This window comes from Mytilus edulis, chromosome 7 (genome assembly GCF_963676685.1).
Source record: "Mytilus edulis chromosome 7, xbMytEdul2.2, whole genome shotgun sequence".
Taxonomy (NCBI): domain Eukaryota; kingdom Metazoa; phylum Mollusca; class Bivalvia; order Mytilida; family Mytilidae; genus Mytilus; species Mytilus edulis.
Window position 1 is genome coordinate 4,892,291 of NC_092350.1, and position 16,582 is coordinate 4,908,872.

The 16,582-nt window shown below is 32.0% G+C and overlaps 1 long non-coding RNA gene across 1 annotated transcript; it reads left to right on the top strand.

Moving 5' to 3' along the window:
* Positions 1–4,279: 4,279 nt before the first annotated feature.
* Positions 4,280–14,883, top strand: LOC139529775 (uncharacterized). The gene is made up of 5 exons (XR_011665889.1): positions 4,280–4,767; positions 7,244–7,325; positions 8,836–9,018; positions 13,742–13,849; positions 14,290–14,883. It is a non-coding gene; the product is annotated as an uncharacterized lncRNA (long non-coding RNA).
* Positions 14,884–16,582: the final 1,699 nt, after the last annotated feature.

The following is a 16,582-nucleotide window of genomic DNA, read 5'->3' on the forward strand; positions in this document are numbered from 1 at the left end:
TATAGCGAGTATATAAATTGGGAAAAAATTTGGCTAAATCTAAGTAAAATGAATATTAATAGAAAAGTTAAAGAATTTCAATGGAAATGTATACACAGGATTATATATACAGAAAACAGACTGAAAATAATGCACATGTCAAATGGAAAATGTCACTTATGTGATGAAATTAATAATATTGAAACTCTTGAGCATTTATTTTATCAATGTATCAATGTTAAACCATTGATAGAAACGGTTGTTAGAAATTTACAACTTTGTAACCTTATAAGCGACGAGGTTCTCGTTGAAAAAAATATTTTATTAGGAACTTGTACAGAGAATTCGAATAATTCCATTGTTAATGCAATAATAAATTATTTCAAATGGGCTATTTGGAAAATACGTAATAAATGAAAATTCGATAAAATTAAACTGAATGTACAGTATACAGGCTTTGCTAAAACTGCACATGAAAAACGAATTAAAATTTCTTCTGCTACGCTCGGATATAAAGTATATATGCAAAACGAAAATTAAACTCTTTATCGAAAAAATTTAGGAAGATGTACTTAGTTCTACTGCTCTAAACGAAAGGTGTGTTCGATTCCATATATACTTATCTTATTGTATCTTGTGTATAAAGTAGTGAACAATATGTTATTATAACAGAAAGAAAAAACAATATTTTGTATTGTAATTATTATTTAAATCTATGTCTGTGCATATTAGTTACATTAGTAAACCACATATATTATGCTTCGTAATACATTTGTACTCACCACATGTGCTTTATCCTTTTTTTATAATCCATAAATATATATTAAAGAATACTTTCAAATTATGTTCAATCATATCAAAATTCTTCAAGTCAAACTATAACTTATTTTCGCAATCAAATTTTAAAGTATTTCCAGTTTAAATCAACACATGTTTGTTCAGTGAACCGGATATACGATAGTGATTTTATACAGTGATGCTTATCAGGTGTGAAAATCAATTGTATTGGTTATTAAAATATAATTATGTATGTAAAACTATTGTATAAACTCATTTGATATTTTCCCTGGTCAAATGAGACTGTTAAAATACAGGGGCCCCTACACAGGTAAAATAGCTACGGACGTTTCACGGCCGTGGTAATAAACGTCCGTAAAACATCCGTAATACGGATGTATTACGGATGAAACGGTTACGTCCGTAAAACGTCTGTAAAAATACATCCGTAAAACGTACGTGTAAAAACTGACGTAAAACGGATTGTCCGTTTCACGGACGTATCGTAAACATACGTATTACGGACGTTTCTACAACATCCGTATTACGGCTGTATCATATTCAAAGATGTAAAAGTACCATGCATGATATACGCACGACTGCTTATACATGTATAAAGTAAAATTCTTAACTTGCTTTCAACATTCTGCATGCCAGACATACATATGTATAGTGAATCTCTGCTTCAAGGCTATAACTTTAAATATTTGCATAATATGAGTACATACATGACATACATGTACATGTACTAATATAATTTTTTATTATTAAAATAATTAACTTTTGTTCATTATGAACATCCATTCGCAACTACCCTATATTTTAAGCCTAGAAATAGCGTACCAATTATCAATAAGCACTGTTAATGTCAGAATTTCTCTCCCATCAGCCCAAAGAGTCAATGAAAAATATGTAAAATGTAAAATAAAAAAAAATCCCTACCTATCCTATTTTTTCAAAGATGTAATAGCTGAATAGCATGAACACAGATATTATTTTATTTGACCTAATTACAAAAAAAAGAAATTGAAAAAAATCTTTCTATATTTTTTTCTAAAGGTTGTAATTACAATTAAGTTGAATTATAAATACAAAGAGTGCTTGGCAGTGGCAGATCCAAGGGGTCCGGGGGTTGGAACCCCCCCTTTTTTTTGGCCGATCAATGCATATGAATTGGGACATATAGTTGGACCCCCCCCCCCCTGTTTTTAAAATGGCTGGATCTGCCCCTGCTGGGTGTCTTTCAAACAACCAACTAATCATGCTAATGATGGATGGTTAAATAATTGCCATAAAAGCAGTTAAAACAATATAAAACATCTAACATTTAACATTATTTGCAATGCTTGAGCAAAAATGACTGTAGTCTATGTATATATTGTACAAGGCTGAATTAAAATTACCTCATACCAGGTTTCACCAATGGCAATAGACCGGACTGTTGTCTAATATACTTGATTGTTGATCATTCTGATTATCTGTCCAAGTACAAAACTATTGCTAACAAGAAATTGCACATGAGCATATAGAAAGTACCTGAAAAGTTTCAGATTGTTTAATGTCTGAAGTAGTTTCTACTGTTCAATGAGGATCATAAGATGCAGGGGGAAGGAAACACTCTTATCATGTTTTAATCACAACAACCAATGCAATAGTCACATGGTGTTCCTTCGTCCCTTATACATTTTGTACCCGCCCTTTAATATATTAAAGCCCTTAGAATGTATATGTTAAAGTAGTCTCAGAATCAATGTATGTAGAATAATGCCGGTAACATTAAAATGTTATCATACATTTATCCTCCTTTGGTGTGGAATAAGAGCAAATTACCTGCTAAGCTTCTATTTTATTGTGGGACTATGGGAAGAAAGGGGTACTATTTAAAGTATTTTTAAGCAAGACAGAAAATTAAAGATATTATCATTAAAGTACAGGGCCTTTTGCTGTAGGTCTATTGTTAACGATGAAATTGGAAAGAGGATACCAATTACATTAATTTATAACAAAAAATACAATCAAACGAGATAAGACAGAGAATAAAAGATAAAAATATCAATATTTAAAGTCCCTTTAAACTTACCATTAAACATAAACTGACTGATCCGGAAATTTGTATAAAGGGATGGGGGGGGGGGGCACTGACTGTTAAAAAAACAGGCCCCACTAGTCATGCCATGTACTAGCGAACAGTTCGGAACTTCCCGTGGCATCTCAAAATTTGGCAACCTACATCTCAATTGCAAATTTAGTAAGTACAATTTTGACTTGATTCGACATATTGACAAACATGATAACATAAGTGACACACTGACGACATTAAAAGATCAATGTAGGATAAAAAAAATTAAATCAAATAGTTTAGGGGTGTGGTGGATGGGTAAACATTGCTGCAAGTTTTGCTTATCTCACATCAATTTTACATGTATATTCAATCATTTTTTTCCAAAATTAAGTAAAGAAGGTGGGGGAGGGGGGGGGGGGGGGGGGGCAGTGAAAAAACTATGTTAATTAAGTTTTGTTTATTCCACATTGAACTTTTGATGTCGTCCACAAGATCTTGTGAGCTTAACGTTGAATATAGGAGGAGAATTATAAAACAAAATATATTGTCAAGTCCAAAATTTAGCCATTTCAAGGATCTATCAGGCTGATAATGTAGCACTGGCTATTATTAGAATCTTAATTGTATCGAGTAAATCAAGGAGACAGTAGGAAAACTTATAAGATGTTTCCTAATAATCATGATTACAAAAGAGCTTGACACGAATTTTTAACTGAAGGTCTGTCCGATTGGTAAAATTTTGATTGCACTTCAATGAATACATAAGTGACCCCCCCCCCCCTTCCTCCCCCGCCCATAATAAGTGTCCAAGACTTTAATTCTTCTCTGATTTAAGCTAGGATGTGTATAGTAAGTAAGTCAGTAATTTTGATTGGTTTGAAATCCAAAATCATAGGATTGATACCAAGACAATACACATTGGTTATACACCAACATCATGACAAACATACAGACATATATATCATACCAAATTCATAAAGATTGTACTATATATATATACACAGCCATGTATCACCATCATTGTTGGTGATCCGATGGATAAATCTAACTTAGACGTTCTTATACATATAATAATTTCTGTGACTGTATCTTGCATTAATTTGTACTGAACAATAACATCTCCATGGCTTATATATCATGTAATGTAGTACGACGCTAGATTAAAAGTATATAAAACTGACGAGGAAAGGTAACACACGGCCACCGAAAACTTTATTCATTGTGAGGCCCAGGTGGTCGTGTGGTCTAGCCGGCGGGACGGCTACAAAAAGGGGGGGGGGGGGTAGGGGGGGGTTCTAACTATGTCCCCCTGCAAATACATTGATCGTCCCAAAAAGGGGGGTCCAACCCCCCTGGATCCGCCACTGATGTATGATAATGTCATGTAGGCCTATGTCTCCGATTCATTTCTTCATAGTTTTATATAAAGCGGCTGTGACTGATTTGTAGACAAATCCTTGTTTATAACAGAGGCCTATTTTAAAATACTCAGTGTACCACTTCTGAACTTTTTTGTATTTATTTTCAATACTTAAATCCCCATTCTTGATTCCAGACCGGGTTCCGGACTAACTCTCAATCATATACGTAAATGATCGTAAAGTGTATTCTCGAAAGCTTGACAAATGGAATACGAAAACCCGGAAAAATCACCGTTGCCGTTTTTTACACTATGACGCAACTCCATCCATGGACGCTCGTCGGCTGCTGGCTGAATTCATGTTTTACAGTTAAAAAGAATGGAAAGATGTATACTAGTCTGATAGATAATACGAGGACCTCTGGTTTTTCAAAACTGTTGGATCAACAAGTTATTATAAACAGATAAATTGAAATGGTTTGCTTGTCGATTAACTTGAAGAAACCGGGTTTTAAACAAGAAAGTTGTGTGTCTTTTTGATGGATTATTTACATACCCGCTATTTTGTACTTGGAAAGCGCACCGAAAGGTAAATATTATCATGCAAATATTTAAGAAGATGCTAGTGGTATACTTTTCACGAAAAAACATTTGAATTTATAAATTTCATCGCATGCAAACCCGAAAATAAGTCTGACAAACATTGCAAAGATCAGAAGATTGGCAAGAACGGACGCAAGTCAACTCGACCCACTGCCAAAACGGCCTACTTTTTTAACAACACGTCTCCCTTTCTAAAAATGTCCCACTCTTGTTAAGGGAGCTACCATGTGAGTTTTATTGGAGGTGGGGGGTCACCATGTCACAGGCACTTGTCTCAGAAAAAAAATTCCCTATATACCTTAATATAATACATATTTAATACATATATATAGGATTTTTTTTTCTGAGACAAGTGCTTGGATGTTATTTGAAAAATATGCGGAAATGGAGTTCTGTCAACTTTTTAAAAAAAATGCAGGATAACATTTTTATCGTAGCCCCCACCCCATAAAAGTCAAGTGGTGGCTTCCTTACCAACTCGTCCTGCTTTAAAAAAAAAATTGCCCTACTTTATATAAAAATGGTTAAAATCTGTAAAATATACTCCTGCAAAGAATGGCCTTGCCCAAATGAATATAATTAATATTTAATTTATATAAAAAATAAAAGTCTGCAAATTTGCCCTTATTTACATAAATTTGTACTTATCTAGACTACCTAGTTCAAATAATTATGACTTCTTGAAAGGCTATTACATTTTTTTTATTTGACGCCTTACTGTACGCCTTACTGTACATTAGAGTAAAGCGTCCAAAAAATAATATTATAATAGCCTTTCAAGACGTCATAATAATTTGGACTACTAGACTACCCAGAAATTAGAAAACACTGATATAAAAATTTAATATACATAAAATTGATAATGGAAATGGGGAATGTGTCAAAGAGACAACAACCCGACCATAAAGCAGACAACAGCAGAAGGTCACCAACATGTCTTCAATGCAGCAAGAAATTCCGGAGGCGTCCATCAGCTGGCCCCTAAACAAATATATATACTAGTTCAGTGATAATGAACGCCATACTAAACATGCTAAACTCCAAATTGTACACAAGAAACTAAAATTAAAAATAGTACAAGACTAACAAAGGCCAGAGGCTCCTGACTTGGGACAGGCGCAAAATTCAAGCGGGGTTAAACATGTTTATGAGATCTTAACCCTCCCCCTATACATGTACCTCTAGCCAATGCAGATGTATGATATCTATTGATTTAAATTGATGTGTCATTTCTGAAACCATGATCATGATGATTGTGGATTCATATTTACTAGAACACACCCGCGAAATCGCGGGCAATCAGAGCGTGGTTGAAAGTACGTAAAGTGTTGTAGGAAGAATTTTGCAAAAATGACTGAAGAATTTCAGGAAAAGTATCAAAAGTCATAGGTATACTTGGGGACAGGAAAATGTTTTTTTTTATCTCTCCTTTTTTTCCCAAATTCCCATTTTTTTGTTTTCTATTAATTTCAATATGATCATACATTTAGTATATTAAGAACATTCAAGTCAGGAGCTTGTGATTCAGTGGTTGTCGTTTGTTTATGTCTTACATATTCTTTTTGTTCGTGTTTTTTGTACATAAATAAGGCCGTTAGTTTTCTCGTTTGAATTGTTTTACATTGCATTTCGGGGCCTTTTATAGCTGACTTTGCGGTATGGGCTTTGCTCATTGTTGAAGGCCGTACGGTGACCTATAGTTGTTAATTTCTGTGTCTTTTTGGTCTCTTGTGGAAAGTTGTCTCATTGGCAATCATACCACACCTTCTTTTTTTTTGTTATAATAATTTTTTGTTAAAGATTTAATTGATGGAGAATTTCAGAAAAGGTATCAACAGTCATTGACTTTTGGACAGGACAATTGTTTTCCTAGCCCTGCTTCTCCTTTATTTTTCAAAAATTCCCATTTTTTTTAATTTCTATTTACATAAATAACACATGCATACTTTTAGCGCTGAACATTCATTACTATAAATAAAGTGTATTCGCTTTTTACTTTCAATTTTCAGGTTACTAATCGATCCACGGCGGTCATTTCTATATTATATAGACTCTCTCTCTTTTAAGTTTACTCTGTGACCGCTGTGGATAGTAAACTTGAAAAAGATAGCAGATAGAAAATACACTTTATATGTATGGTCAAAGAATACAGAAAAACTCAAACCGGAAGTCTAATATGACTTAAAATTTCGCCCAATGACGGAATCAATATCCGGATGCGTTTTTTCTTGTTTTTCTCCCAAAATAACTCAATCTGAATAATCATAAAAATGGATGACAAATGCGACTATGCACTGTACCTATAGGACACAGAGGCATGATGATTACTTTATTGTGGAAAGAAGAGAAGCGACACCCAAAATAAGGTCTTCTCGTTTAATAGTATAGATTATTAAATTATTATGTACATGTAATTTATGTATTTATTTAGTGTATCATAATCTATTTGAACTTTTTTTTAGCTTACTCAAAATCAAGCTGTTTGGGCCTCCTCTTGTACATGGGAAGTGCACTCCTTGAGAAGGTGAAAGGTCTGCTTTACATGTACGTAATGTTAATATAAAAATACAAAAAATGTGGTGATCATGGTGATAGTGAATGAGAAAATAGAGGAATTTTTAAAAGTGTAAATTCACTTTTTTCCACTTATAAATCTGTCATATTGTAATTATGATAATAATGTTTAAATTACATAATTAGGGAGCTACCATTTGATTTTTAGGGGGGGGGGGGGGGGGGGGCTAGGATGAAAAATTTTGTCCTGCATTTTTTTTCAGTTGTAATTTCTGTCCTGCCTTTTTATTTTTCACTCTATTCGGTCCTGCCTTTTTTTTATTCATGTTATTAGTTTATTCCGACTTTTTTTTACCTAAATTGTCATCCTGTATTTTTTTTGCAAAGTGTCTCATCCTGCCTTTTTTTTACACTCAAAACTCCTGTCCTGCCTAATTTTTTCAAATTTCATCCTAGCCCCCCCCATAAAAATCAAATGGTAGCTCCCTTATTTTCAAAATAAAATATTGTTTAGGTTGCTATAAACAGTTTCGTATAAAAACTAGGGGTTATTCCCCAACTAAAAATAAACATGGAGGGAAGTCCCTTTTTATCAACATAATTGGTGAAAAAGTATCATGTTTTTTGTATTTGGTTGTAAAGATATATTAATTAACTTCAATTAAAGCAGGTTGAATGATTAAAATAATTAAAAAAATTAGATTAAATATACATGTTTTGAGGGGAGACAACACTGTAAACAGTGAAAATTGAAAACTTATTTGCAGACACTGTAGCTCTTTATGGAGCAGGCGAAAGTACCCTGAAGCATGAATTTTTTGAAAGACCAGGTAAAAATCTATGAAATTCATACAACTTTGATTATGAAAAATGTGCAGGTATCATGTCTTCAGGGGTGTGCACATGACCTGATTTCAGGTTTTTGTCAAGCCTGCAACTTTTGATTGCACCCTTAACAAGAAAAGAAAACTCTCCACCAGAAATCAAGTGACATCGAAGTTAACTGTTAACATGTACAACAATAGGTCACTTTACATCCTTCAACAATGACTATGAGCAAAGCCAATACTGCATATTCAGTTTTTAAGGACCCTATATGAGAATCACAAATTTGTAAATCAATTCAAACAAGAAAACTAAGAGACTGATTTATACAATGTAAAATATAAAAAACAGAACAAAAAAAATATGATAAACAGCAAGATAAGACAAATTGAACCACTAAATTACACTTATTTAGTTAGAAATATGTGTCTCTTGCTAACTAACATGCCAACATGACTAAAAATAGAACATAGGGGTAAAATGCAGTTTTTGGCTTATACATGTATCTCTGAAAGCAGAAACTAAAGCATTCAGAGCAAATTTGACCTGAAGTTAAAATGTTTACCAGGTTAAGAAGAGCTATCCTTTTTTTTTCAGGGAAAGTTTGTTGGTCTAGTTTAAAAGATCAAAACTAAGCCAATTTTGCAAGATCAAATATTAAATGCAATTTTGGCAGATATTATAACTTTATTTCATTAAACATTATTTCTTTTAGCATTTTCAAAGAATGTACAAGTACAAGTACTTTGAGAAGTAGGAGAAGATAAGCAACAGAACAGAATTCATTTGGGTCATTGCTGTCTAGATTATATAGTGGATTCATAGATTGTCATTATATTGATTTATGTGCATATGAGCACAGAGGAGCAGTAGTCAATGAATAATTTGGTGATGAGAGGTATGTTTATATTAAAATGATGCCTAGTTTATTTGATAATTTTGCTCTCTTGTCAAACTCGGTAAATCATGGACATGTAGTTTCCAAGATTTATTTTAAAATTTGAGGTCATAGAGTTCCAAGTTTTGATTCTTGTTGTGGGCAAGTTTGAAAATTATCCATGTTAACAATTAGAAGTGACAAATTATTTTTTTTACAAAACCATAAACAATTTAACTAAGATTTAACCCTTTCCTCCATGGAATTTTTTTTTACAAACTTGATTCGCATAGGATTTTTTCAATAAAAAAAAAATCATCAGGTTTAAAGTATTAATGCATTGTAAAAACGAACATTTCATCAATGAAATTCAAGTCAGATATTCTCCTGAATATCCTTTTCATATTGGATACAATTTTTTTAAAGTCTTTTTTAATATGCAGACATTTTGTAGTCGATGCGTTTCAACTGAGGTACTACACAGGCGTCAAAAGGCGTCATTATGGAGTAAAGGGGTGGGGTCAAAAAGCGTCATTATGGAGGAAACGGTTAACCTCAAACTAATTAAAACAGAAAATGTTTTAGTTCTAATCTATAGCGTTATGCCCTTTATATACACAGAAAAAAGTCCCATAAAATCTAACTTGAGGAAAACTCAAAAGTGGCATTTTATATTTCCTTTGGAAATTAACATTGGAAGGGGAGATAACTCCACAAAAATGAGTCCTTTTTTGGTCAGTTTTTGGTTGATTTTCTTGAAATTTATGTGAAGGCTTAAGCACGATACTTTTATGGAGTTATAAGTTTGTATTTGACTAAATTATATAATCATGATAATCTCCTGCTCATGAAATGTACAAAACCGAAGTGTTACAGGTATTATTTTTTTTTGGTGCATTTTTCATTAAAGAAATTGCAAATTTGAAGCTTTGAGACCATTTTGAAAAAATAATGTGAATATTTGGTATTGTTTATATCTGTATATTATATTCTTTCAGCATCTTACTTGTCTAAAGAAACTTTAAACCACAAAATGAAGAATACGTGCTTAATTATTTTTATCAAATTTGAGATTCTTAATTACCTTGACACCAAGCAATAGGTATGGGCTTTGCTCATTGTTGAAGGCCATACAGTGACCTATAGTTGTTAATGTCTGTGTCATTTTGGTCTTTTGTGGATAGTTGTCTCATTGGCAATCATACCACATCTTCTTTTTTATAATAACTTATTATGGTAAAGTGATTAATATTGTGCAATTGTAGTTATAATATAGGGATATTGCATGAATATTGTCATGAGTAAAATTTATATTGCACGAGCTTCGAGTGCAATTTTTGTTCTACAAGGGACAATATTTCCCAATATTCATGCAATAATTTTGAAGATGTATTGCACTGGTGCAATATTATAGGGTTATTGCATGAATATTAGGGAATATTGTCCCGAGTTGAATTTTATATTGCATAAGCTTGCGAGTGCAATATATGTTCTACGAGGGACAATATACCCCAATATTCATGCAATAACCCTTTTATTGTATAGCAATATAATATTTGAAAGTAAAAATTGGTTTAAACTAAGAGTTTGTCATTGATAACGTCATGATTTTTTGAAGATTTTTGCACTAGTCATTGTAGTGCAATATTATCAGATTATTACATGGCATTTTTCATATCGCATGTATTATCAGCCCTAGGTTCAATATCAGCCCAAGAGCCGCATGGCTGATAATACATGCGATATGAAAAATGACATGTTATGGTCTTTTTATCATATGCTTCAACAGTAGAGAAAAATAACAGATTCATATATTGATCCTTCTACGTGGTTCCCGAAAAGATCTTGAAAGAGTAAAAAGTTCACGGACGTCGGACCCAAAATTTGATACATTCAATAAGAAATCTTTCTATCATATGCCTCAACAGAGAGAAAAAAAAAACCAACATTTTAATATGGACGAATGGAGAAAAAAATAATTCAACAATATACATGATGAAAATTGTTTGGAAAAGTCAACTTTTTTTAAAGTAACTTTCTAAATTATGTTTCAGAAAAACTTAAAAAATGCATTTATTTAATATTTTTTTTTAATTTAATTTAATTATTTTACACAATATACTTTCCAGTATTCATATAATTGTTTTGTACACTACTTTGTAATGTTTTTCACTGAAAACGTAGCATTAAGGTGTATTTTCCGGAATTTGCTGAGTATCACCAGAATGCCATGTGATAACGTTACGGAAAGGCATGTGATAACAATCGAAGCATGTGATAAACTTTTCATATCAGCCCGCTAAGCACCAATTCGAAAAATATAGAAAATACTTTAATTTAATGCTATTATCATACGGTAAAAATCATATGTTATTAAGTCTAAGTATATGATAATAGAATTTATTGCACGCTAACTTTTAGTTATTTTCTGTGGGAAATATTATATTGCTATGCAATAATAGAATTTATTGCACACTAACTTTTGGTTACTTTCTGTAGGAAATATTATATTGCTACATGTATGCAAAAATTCTTATAATTAGTGCTTCACTTAAATGTTGACAAGTTTCTTACTCCTTGATACAGGTCCTAATTTGGATTGTAAATAAATATTTGACATATTATATGTTTCTGAATAAATGTAGTCAAAGAACTTGAAATTGGTTACACAGCTACTTTTGCATCTATGTACTATTTCTGAACCAAAAAATATGTAGTACTGTAGCTTCGGAGGCGACGGCATCAACAATGTATTAGTTTGTGATTAGGTCTAGTTTATGGTGAACCACATGTGATAGGATAATCATATTTGGTATGCAGTTGTATAAGCATTGGCACATCTCATTTCCATGGAGATTATTTGGCCCTGCCTTCTCAGTCATGGTCTATTGACTTCGAAACTTTTGCTCATACATGTATTAGTTTGTGATTAGGTCAGTTTATGGGGAACCACAAGTGGTAAGTCAATGATATTTGGTATGCAGTTGTATAAGCATTGGTATATCTCATTTCCATGGAGATAATTTGGCTCCGCCCCCTTAGTCATGGTCTATTGACTTTGAAATTTTTTCTAAGTTATCATGTATTAGTTTGTGATTAGGTCAGTTCAAGGGGAACCATTAGTGGTTGGGCAATGTTAATTGGTATTCAGTTGTATAAGCATTGGCACATCTCATTTCCATGGAGAATATTTGGCCTCGCCCCCTCAGTCACAGTCTAATGACTTTGAAACTTATCTTAGTTTACATGTATTAGTTTGTGATTAGATCAGTTTAAGATAAACTGCTTATGTTTAGTCAATAATATTTGGTATGCAAATTTATTGGCATTTGCAAGTATTGTTTCCATGGAGATTATATAGCCCCACCCCCTCATCATGGTTCATTGACTGAAACTTTTACATAGTTTACACATTAATGTTTGTAATTAGGTTTGGGAACGACTTATACATGTACCGTACCTAAATGTTACAATAATTTTTAAGTAAAGAAAGTTATTATACTAAATATCAAAAGTAAATGTCCAGTACTACAGATTTTAAATACAGAAACATTACCTATGCAAAAGTAGCAGTTTATATGAATTCAAGAATTGAATCTACATGTATATTCAATTAAAGATTTCTTGCTGTTGTGCAATACACTGGGCTGTTGCGCAATAATTGGTTAATCTGTTGTCAGACTGCAAACAAACAATAATTTCTCAATGTCACATGTATATCAGAAATTTATAAAAAGAAAACTAAAAGGAGGTTTTCTTAATAGCTATAAATCGGTCATCAAAGTTTAACGAAATTTTAAGGATACATGTATTTCCAAAAACTTGAAAGTCACCCCTTTTCTTATGACATGTATGAAGAAAATCTTATAACTCAGAAACTGACAAACTTAAATTTATAAAAATCAAATGGGAGCTTACAACAAAAAAATATGAACAATTTAACTAAGTTTCATGATATTCAGCATTTTTATGTCCCACTCAACGAAGTTTTGGGGGTATAATGTTTTTGACCTGTCTGTCTGACGTCAAGTCCTGTTTCTTGTCATCACAACTGTTCTCAAACCACACAACAGAATTTCATGAAATCTTTTTAGATAATAAGGACATACAATGTAGATGTGCATATCGACAGGAAATTAAGATTCAATTTTTTTTTTAGGAGTTAAGCCCCTTTGAACTTATTTGCTTTAAGTTTAATGTACTACTTCAACAGTTTGTTATTGCAACTCTCCTGAATCCACACAACAGAATTTCATGAAACTTTGTAGATAATAAGGACATACTATGTAGATGTGCATATCAACAGGAAATTACAATTCATTTTTTTTCTAGGAGTTATGCCCCTTTGAACTTATTTGCTTTATTACTACTTCAACAGTTTGTCATTGCAACTCCTCTGAAACCACACAACAGAATTTCATGAAACTTAGTAGATAATCATGATAATAAGGACATACTATGTAGATGTGCATATTGACAGGAAATTATGATTCAATTGAAGTTTATCAATTGCCAAGGTACATTGAAAGGTTGTTCTTTTATTAAAATCTGCACATACATGTATATAGGATTTTTTTATAAGCTTAAACTTGATCTTCTTTCTGTTGTTAGCTTACATTTTGTTTCAATTTACTTAAAAGTAAAAGTATATAGGAAAGGTATAAATTAGTGAGCATCGGTTCATACTACATATAGTTTTTGTCTGGACTTCTTGATTAATTTATATATATATATACAATTTTAGCTTGTTACCAAATGAAAGGAAAGGACATTATTGGCAAGGATTGATATTACTGGTGAACATGTATGTCATGTAGGTGTGAATGCCCTGCAAAACAGACCTGATATCAAAGTAAGTTCATCTGTAGAATTGCAGTTAATTTAAATAGTTTTATGTTATCTACCTAAAACTGTTTCAAGTTTAATTGTACATGTACAGTGTTGCTTATTTTTCTCACTTTCTGATTCAATGCATGCATTAAGCCTTACTCTGCTCGCCTCCTTCTGCTCCATACACACACACTTGAGATGTCAGAAATTCAGACTATCATAGCATTTACATTACAAACTTACCTAGTCAGACTGGCCAATATTATGTTTTGATAAGTTAACGTTGTTATTTAGAAAACATAAAATATTTGCCACTGGACATTCAAATAAGCAAAAAAAAAAATGACCAGTTAATGATTTTGCATTAACCATGTTAACAGAATGAATTTGCAAACATATAACAATTAGCTTATGTAATTCATGGAAGTTAGATTTATATTCTTTATGAATATTTTATTTCAGTTACCATCACAGTGAACATGGTGAAGAATAACCAATACCATGAGTACAGGACACAGAAGACTACCTCACAAACTTGGGAATTTTACAAAAAATAGAACGTTTAAATTTACAAAGAAGACATTTATTTTGACATTCATAGGCTTGGAAAGTAGAGAAATTATAATGTGAATATAAATCCTTGGAAATAAAATTTTGAACTTTGAAGAAGATTGAAGATTATGTTTGTTCTAAGAAAGTTTGAAGAAAAAGGATACATTCAAAACTGTAAAAAGGAAACATTACAGTATTCTCAATTTATACTCTTGAGATCAATTACTCTTGATATATAATTAAAAGGACTTATAAAAGTAAGGACATTTGGTTGAATTGCCAATGAGAAAAATATCCACCAGAGTTCACATGATGTGATAGTGAGCTATTATAGGTATCCATATGTCCTCCAACAATGAAAAAAATGAACTATATAGTGTGTTGTGAAAGGGTTTGGACATGACAAATAGAGAAAACTAAGAGCCTTATTTTATCAAGTTAATACATGAAAGCAAAATATGAACCAAAGACCACCACTGAAATACTTCTGATTATTGTTGATTAACTCTTGAAATATCATGTAAAATGTTTAAAAAGATATCATCAATATTCAACTTGTTAAACAACAAGTCACTGTATGACAGAAAGTTCTTTGACAAAATCCTTGTATGTGTATTGCATCAGAATATTTTTTTTAGATAGAACACTAGGAGACTATATACATGATATAAGGAAATGCAAATAAAAAGTATCATCACCTTAAAAAAAAGTATAGCATTTTATCATTGACAGTTCCATCAAAAGTTTCAGCAATACAATGCAACTGTTACATAAAAATCAAACTATACACTATAATAAGTGTGTTATATATACTACAATAAGTGTGTTATATACTATAATATATATATATTATAATGCATAATTATAATAGACGTTATACGTCCGTGGTACAAAACATCCGTATTACGTCCGTGGTACTAAACGTCCGTAATACGGACGTGGTACTAAATATCCGTATTACGGACGTTTTACGGACGTTTTACGGATGGGAAGCAACGGACGTTTTACGTCCGTGGTACTATTCGTCCGTAGACGTGCCGTATAATACGGACGTTTTACGGATTTTTTACGGACGTAAAACGTCCGTAGCTATTTTACCTGTGATATAAGTATGCGACCTGGGCTACTTAGGTATTTATATATCAGGAAATGATTGAATAAAATATTTGTTATCGTTAAAAAAAAAAAAAAAAAAAGACACTTTTAAACTGTTAAATACGATTTTAAGTAAATATAGGAAGATGTGGTGTGAGGGCCAATGAGACAACTCTCCATCCAAATAAAAATTTATAAAAGTAAACCATTATGGGTCAATTTACAGCCTTCAACATGGACCCTTGGCTCACACCGAACAAAAAGCTATATAGAGCCCCGAAATGAATAATGTAAAACAATTCAAACTTGAAAACCAACGGTCTTATCTATATAAAAAAACGAGAAACGAGAAACACGTATAAATTACATAAACAAACGACAACTACTGTACATCAGATCCCTTAAGACCTATTCTTGCTCTTAAGGAAACATTCAAATTTCTTTTTTTCAATCCGTCTCTCTTCATCATCAAAATTATACAGGACGAAGACAAGGAGGAACTGCTCCAGTAGGGCCTAACAACATTCTTACTAAATACACGAATATAATAGATGTACTGTGTACCTCTCAGTGGTTTCCTTTGCTGGTTTTCATTTCTGAACGATGGAAATTTGTTTTTGGTTTACAGAAATTTCGCCTTTTAAACAACATCCGCAGCAAAATTTAAGAATATAAAGAATAAATTGAACGAAATCCATGATCATGTCAATTAATTCTAAAATAAAAACTAATCCAAAAAGAATTGTTAGCCATGACGACGTATCAAGAATACCTCCTAAGTCAATCCCCATATAAAATGTAAATAAAAATGAACATATATCCAATACCAGCTCAAGAAATTTGAAACCAGAACATCGGATTTGAAATTGTAATTTTGTTTTAGTATCAGGAATCCAAAATGCACATAATAACAAAATAAAAAACATTACTATAAATGATGATATCTCACTTATCCAAGAAATATATGCTTCCAAAGAAATACTTCCTTTGTTATAAGCATCTGCAATGTTTATCTTTTCAGATGCACCGAACACAGTTATCTGGATTATATTTGTAGCAAGTTTTAACACAACATGAATAAAAAGACGAAATATCAAAAGTCTTCCAT